Source organism: Rhinoderma darwinii, chromosome 6 (genome assembly GCF_050947455.1).
Source record: "Rhinoderma darwinii isolate aRhiDar2 chromosome 6, aRhiDar2.hap1, whole genome shotgun sequence".
Classification (NCBI taxonomy): Eukaryota; Metazoa; Chordata; class Amphibia; order Anura; family Rhinodermatidae; genus Rhinoderma; species Rhinoderma darwinii.
The window spans coordinates 55,491,863-55,499,197 of NC_134692.1; positions in this window are offsets into that span (position 1 = coordinate 55,491,863).

A 7,335-nucleotide genomic window follows, 5' to 3' on the forward strand; every position below is an offset into this window, starting at 1 on the left:
TTATATCATGCTTATTTGCACTGTGTATTATGCAAACTTTTACCCTGTTGCTTTGAACTTTGACCTGCCTCTGTTTTGGCATTTGTTTTTTGTTTTTTAATTGGTCCAATCAGCTATATTGTATCTCTGTATATATACACGTTTTGTGTGGGTTTTACTTGCCTGATGAAGACACCAGTCCGGCGTTGAAACGCGAAGCAGCTGTACTTCATTTACCTAATAAATCTATTTGTTCATTTACAACCAAGCAGCGCCTGTATATTCCCATTTTTTACTATTATATATTTATCACTTTTGGCAACCCCTCCGGGTGTTTGCGTTTGGGATTGGCAGCAACTTCTTTTTCATTGCAAATACCTGCCAGTACTTGCAACTACAAGGTGAGCAATTTTCTTGATCAATTCACCCTTCTACGTTACCATCTGAACTACACTATGTGCGCCGTGTCCTTTTCACTTTGCTTTAGCAATACATTAGTGAGAGACGTAATAACAAAACCAAAAAGACAATGGAGGAATTGCAGGTTTTTCCAATTCCACCCCCCAAAGAATTTTTTTTTTTTTTTTTTTTTTTACATTTCACAGTACATTATGGTACTTTAAATATTGGCAATAGAAACTTCAACTCCTCCCACCAACAATAAGAGTTCCCACCGCTCCATTGACCGAAAAATAAAAAAAAGTTATGGCTCTTAGAAGGCAGGGAGTGAAAAACAAAACTGGAAAATGTCTGTGGAGCAAAGAGATTAAAGCATCATCATTTTCGAAAAAAAATGTAGCCACGGTGTGTATCACACATGCGGATTTGTGGACACCATTTTCTGTCCTGCATAAAATTTAACAGTGTGCGTGCACGCATGCACACTTTGTCAGTAATTACGGGCACGGTCGTGTGCATGAGGCCTAAAAAGTCAGTAATTACGTACCCATTCATTTCTATGGCCGACAAACCCCTTCCCATATTTTTACGGGAAGGCGTCAGTGCCATAGAAAGGCTCCGTAAAAGATTGGCCAGGCCCTATTTTTTGCTTTTTACAGACAGTGATCCCATACTTTATAATGGGAGCACGGCCCTTAAATACGGATGACTACGGCTAAGGCTGGCCACAGACAATTACAGACCGGCATTACGGCTACGGCCATGTGCAGGGGGCCTAAGTGCATGTTCACATGCTAAAGTAAAAACTGCTGTAAAATACAGAGCTATTTTCAAGGGAGAACAGCCTGATTTTCAGACATTTTTAAAGCATCAAACATTTTTTTGATGCGTTTTTGGAGCTGTTTTTCTATTGACAATGAAAAATGCCTCCAAAAAACAGCTCAAGAAGTGACATGCACTTTTTTACGGGGCGTTCTTTTATGCACCGTTTTTTTGTTTTGTTTTTTTCAAACAGCCGCGTAAAAAGAAAAAACCACCGTCTGAACATACGTTTGTTTCCTCATTGAAATCAATGGGCAGACGTTTGGAGGTGTTCACGCCCCAAAAAAAGGCTGAAAACACAGCATGTGAACAATAGTGCAGCTTGTGTGTGCTGGAGCCCTGGTAACTACATATAGGGAGGTGGTGGCAAATCACATCTATCGGATACTAAAGTTACAGGGAATTTCATATTGTGAGCAGGAGAGCAACAGATACAGGTCTAAACCACACAGGTGAGCGTGCAGACTGTGCTTTGTGCAGCCGAGTTCATGTCGCAGACAATGTGCAAGATGATTGGCTAAACGGGTTATCCAGGATTAGACCATAGGCTGTGTTTGATATTGCAGCTCATCCCAATACTAAATTCTTGGTGCCACAGGTGCGCCACTTCGTTTGTTTGGCTTAGCTCCCCTCGGAAAGCAGAGCGAGCGGCGTACAGGCTCAATAGAAAGTAAGTCTATACACAGGAAAGCAGAGTAGAGCCAATCAGAAACAAAGCGGCACAGCACTCGAGCGCCTCTACTGCTGTTTTAGTGATCGGTAGGGGGTCTCACTGCTCGAAACTACTTACATGTCACTATGACATGTCAAAAGTTTTCTGAAAGTTTAGTTGCACTTTAAAAACGCTGAAACAGAGGCCACGCAACATTTGGCCTTCATCCACTAACGTGATAAAAATATCTAGAGTTCTAAGAAAAGAAACCCCAGAATTGTGATTTTATCGGAAGTACAATTATTTACTAAAACAAAATGTTAGATAGGTGACAAGTACTCTTAATAATTTAGATACACCACACCTTCACACAGCTTTGCATCAAACAGTAATAATTTGCCGAAAGTACAAAAAAAAAAATTCAACTTTGTGACTAAAACGCTTTGGCCTTATTCTCTCATTGCAGCCAAAACCAGGATTGAATCCTAAATACAGGGGCAACGTAATATAAGGCGCATACATCTATTTTAGACATCCACTCCTGATTTTGGCTTCAAAACACTATGCAAAATACTGGCCAATAATGGTGCCCATGCTGACCCTGCTCTCCTTCCAAAAGCGCCTACAATGGGCACAAACATCAGAACTAGACCATGGAGGCAGGTGGCCTGGTCTGCTGAATGATGGTTTCTTTAACATCATGGGGACAGCTGGGTGCATGGCTTACCTGGGGTGAAGATGGCACCAGGATCCACCATACTAAGAAGGCAAGCCAGCGGAGGCAGTATGACGCTCTGGGCAATGTTCTGCAGGGAAACCTTTGGTCCTGGCCTTTATGTGGATATTACTTTGATACGTACCACCTACCTAAACATTGTTGCAGACCAAGAACACCCCTTCATAGCAAAGATATTCCCTAATGGAAGTGGTCTCCTTCAGCGGATAGTGTCCTGCCACGCTGCAAAAATTGTTCAGGGATGATTTGAGGAACATGACCGGGCTCAAGGTGTTAATTTGACTTTCCCAGATCTCAATCTGAGAATCTGTGGGATGTGCTGAGGAAAAACACAAACAAAAAGTCTGATCGATGGAGACTCCACTTTGCAACTTATAGCACTGAAAAGGATCTCCTGCCAACAGCTTGGTGCCAGATGATACAGGACACATTTAGGCCTTGTTCACACGGCCTGTATTAGACACATCTTACGCACCAAACGCATGATTTAAGCTGCCCATTGACAACGGGAAAGCGCATTGTTAGTGCATACATTTAAACAAACAAGTGCAGCAAAAAAAAAACAGTCAAGTCAATTCTTTGGCGCATAAAACGCACCCGATTCCCATAGTCAATGAGAATCCTAATTACACACCAAAAAGGCCAGCATTTTAAAGAGTGCAAAACCGACCGCAGCATTTAAATCATTAGAAAGAGGGGGGGGGGGGGGCAGCCCCTTCTAACAGCTCATCGCACGCCCCACCCCCCGCAACACAGTCACCGGGGGGGGGGGGCGATTGTTGCTATGGCTGCCTAATGAAGACCCAAGTCCGCCATCTTTGTACACCTATTAAAGAGGCTCTGTCACCAGATTTTGCAGCCCCTATCTGCTATTGCAGCAGATCGGCGCTGCAATGTAGATTACAGTAACGTTTTTATTTTTAAAAAAACGAGCATTTTTGGCCAAGTTATGACCATTTTCGTATTTATGCAAATGAGGCTTCCAAAAGTACAACTGGGCGTGTTGAAAAGTAAAAGTACAACTGGGCGTGTATTATGTGCGTACATCGGGGCGTTTTACTACTTTTACTAGCTGGGTGTTCTGATGAGAAGTATCATCCACTTCTCTTCAGAACGCCCAGCTTCTGGCAGTGCAGACACACAGCGTGTTCTCCAGAGATCACGCTGTGTCGTCACTCACAGGTCCTGCATCGTGTCAGACGAGCGAGGACACATCGGCACCAGAGGCTACATTTGATTCTGCAGCAGCATCGGCGTTTGCAGGTAAGTCGATGTAGCTACTTACCTGCAAACGCTGATGCTGCTGCAGAATCAACTGTAGCCTCTGGTGCCGACACGATGCAGGACCTGTGAGTGACGTCACAGTGCTGCACTGCCAGAAGCTGGGCGTTGTGAAGAGAAGTGGATGATACTTCTCATCAGAACGCCCAGCTAGTAAAAGTAGTAAACACGCCCCGATGTACGCACATAATACACGCCCAGTTGTACTTTTACTTTTCAACACGCCCAGTTGTACTTTTGGAAGCCTCATTTGCATAAATACGAAAATGGTCATAACTTGGCCAAAAATGCTCGTTTTTTAAAAATAAAAACGTTACTGTAATCTACATTGCAGCGCCTATCTGCTGCAATAGCAGATAGGGGTTGCAAAATCTGGTGACAGAGCCTCTTTAAGCCTTGCCTCTGGCAGGGCTTAATAGATGCCTGTCAGAATCACGATATACTGCAATACATTAGTATTGCAGTATATCGTGCAAGCGATATAACGATCGCTGGTTGAAGTCCCATAGGGGGGGACTAATAAAAAAAAAAGTTAAAATTAGTTTTTGTGTGTAAAAAAAAAATAAAATATTAAAAGTTCTAAAAAAAAAAAAAAAACCCTTTTCCCCCCTAGAGCATAGTAAAAAAAGTAAAACATAATTGGTATCGCAGCATCCGTAAAAAAATCTGAACTATTACAATATATCATTATTTAACCCGCACGGGGAACGCCGTAAAAATAATTGTAAACGCCAGAATGTCTATTTTTCTGTTCACCTAATCTCCCACAAAAAAAATTAAATAAAAAGTGATCAAACCGTCGCATGTACACCAAAATGGTATTATTAAAAACTACAATTTATCCCGCAAAAAATAAGCCCTCATACCACTTAGACGGAAAAAAAAAAAAAAAAAAGTTATGGCTCTCGGAATTCGGCGACAAAATACATTTTTTACACTTAGGTTTTACTTGTAAAAGTAGTAAAATATAGGAAAAAAATATATATATATTTGGTATCGCCGTGATCGTATTGACCCGCAGAATAAAGTTAACATGTTGTTTTAATTGCACAGTAAATTCCGTAAACACCATGTAAGAATTGCTGTTTTTTCATTTTCTACCCCACAAATAATTTTTTTCCCGTTTCCTAGTACATTATACGGCAAAATAAATGGTGCTATGAAAAACTACAACTCGTCCCGCAAAAATCAAGCCCTCCTAGTACTATATCGACGGAAAAATAAAGACGTTATGGCTTCTGGAAGGTGGGGGGAGGAAAAACCGAAAATGAAAATCTGAAAGTTGTTTATGACGGGAAGGGGTTAAAATAAGACTCCACAAGCTGATTTGTTCCATTGAAACTTCCCCCTAAAAAAAAAATAATAATCAATCAAAACTAATGTTGGCAAAAAAGCAAAAAATGCTTTAAAAATCCAGCTCCAAAAACACCTGGATTCCAGAGGCTGTTGTCTCTCAAAATCAGCCTTGTATTTTTGGGTTTGAACACATGGCCCAAGTCTCATGAATCCCCAATGTATTCTATCAAAAGTCTTTTCGCAATCTATAGACAAACCCACTAGGAATCTGTTCTAGGTCTACTAGAGGCTGCAGATTGAGACAAGGTGTGGCATCTCTGGCTGGTCTACCTTGTGTAAATCCTGATTGCTTAGACTATAATAAGGCCTCCTGCACACGGCCATAGTAGAGTGACAGGACAGAGTGACAGGACAGAGTGACAGGACAGAGTGACAGGACAGAGTGACAGGACAGAGTGACAGGACAGAGTGACAGGACAGAGTGACAGGACAGAGTGACAGGACAGAGTGACAGGACAGAGTGACAGGACAGAGTGACAGGACAGAGTGACAGGACAGAGTGACAGGACAGAGTGACAGGACAGAGTGACAGGACAGAGTGACAGGACAGAGTGACAGGACAGAGTGACAGGACAGAGTGACAGGACAGAGTGACAGGACAGAGTGACAGGACAGAGTGACAGGACAGAGTGGTTTATTGCGGTAATTCTTGAGCCGTGGAAACCAGTCTGCGTTGGCCCATAGGGTAGCATGTGTTCTATACTATCCACAATTACAGATCGTATACAGCCACAAAACTACGATAGTGTGCATGATGACTAATTCTTGCCAATACCTTCTCCACCCCTAGTATAAAAATTATGGATTTTTAGATTATTATAAAGAGGGCAATTGACCTGTTAGCAATCTTTCATCAGGCTTTGGTATCAAAATTATACTTGTCTCCAGCATTAGATAACCAACTATTCCCATGCAGAACTTAGACATAAGTGTCAAAAAAAGACATTCAAACAGTCTCTGTAGGTTGCACGATACCGGTGTACCCCCTAAGATTAGTCTCCCATAAAAAGCAAAGCCATCTAAAATTTGATGTTTGCAAACATTTTCTTCATTAAAACAATTTTTTTTTTTATACCTACCCAGTAAATATATAGCATGGAAGGGGTTAAAGGAACATTTATAATTGCCATTTACTTTGAATTTTTGGGTTCCTTGTACGTAATTAAAGAGGCTCTCTCCACATTATAAGGGCGGATTTACACGGACCTATGCTAGTCTATGGGGCAGTGCAGACTGTCAGTGATTTTTGCGCAGCGTGAGTCCGCTGCGTAAAACTCACGACAGGTCCTCAGTTTCTGCATTTTTCGCACATCACGCACCCATTGAAGTCAATGGGCGCGTGAAAAGCACGCATGCCACACGGAGGCACCTCCGTGGGACGCGCGTGATTCGCGCAACAGCAGTCAAACTATCAATGTAAACAGAAAAGCACGCAGCCGCACACCGTATGATCACAACACTGAGCTGTCAAGTGCCTTTTGCGGGCTCAAAAAGCAGTGTTTTTTGCACACGCAAACGCTCGTGTAAATCCGCCCTATCTTCTACATAATGTGATCGGTGCTGTAGATTACAGCAGTGATTACAGAAGTGAAGTGTCAGAATTCAGAATACATGAACGTTTGTGCTTGATTTACAGCACAGCAGGCGTAGTCTCACTAGAGGATCACGTACAACGCAGGATCACTATGTGTGGAATAAATGAATGGATAGAAGTGTATGACGCTGATTGGTCAGCGTCATGCACTTCTCTCCACAACGCCCACTTGGTCAAAATGTTAAAAAAAACAAAAAAAAAAAAACACCCAGTTGGGCATTAAGAAACTCATTAGCATAAAACAGGTCGTAACTCAAAATTATCATTTTTCAAAATAAAAAAACACTGCTGTAATCTACATTACAGTGCCAATCACATTATGTACAAGATACACCACTTATAATGTGGTGACAGAGCCTCTTTAAAAAAAAAAAAAGTCTGTTTTATTAAGGCCTCGTGCACACTATCACCGTTTTTGACAGATCCGTGCTTCCATGATTGAATCAGTGTGCTTCCTGTGTTTACTCAGTGTATACTTCGTGTTTGTTTCCTATTCACACTATGTATATGATATTG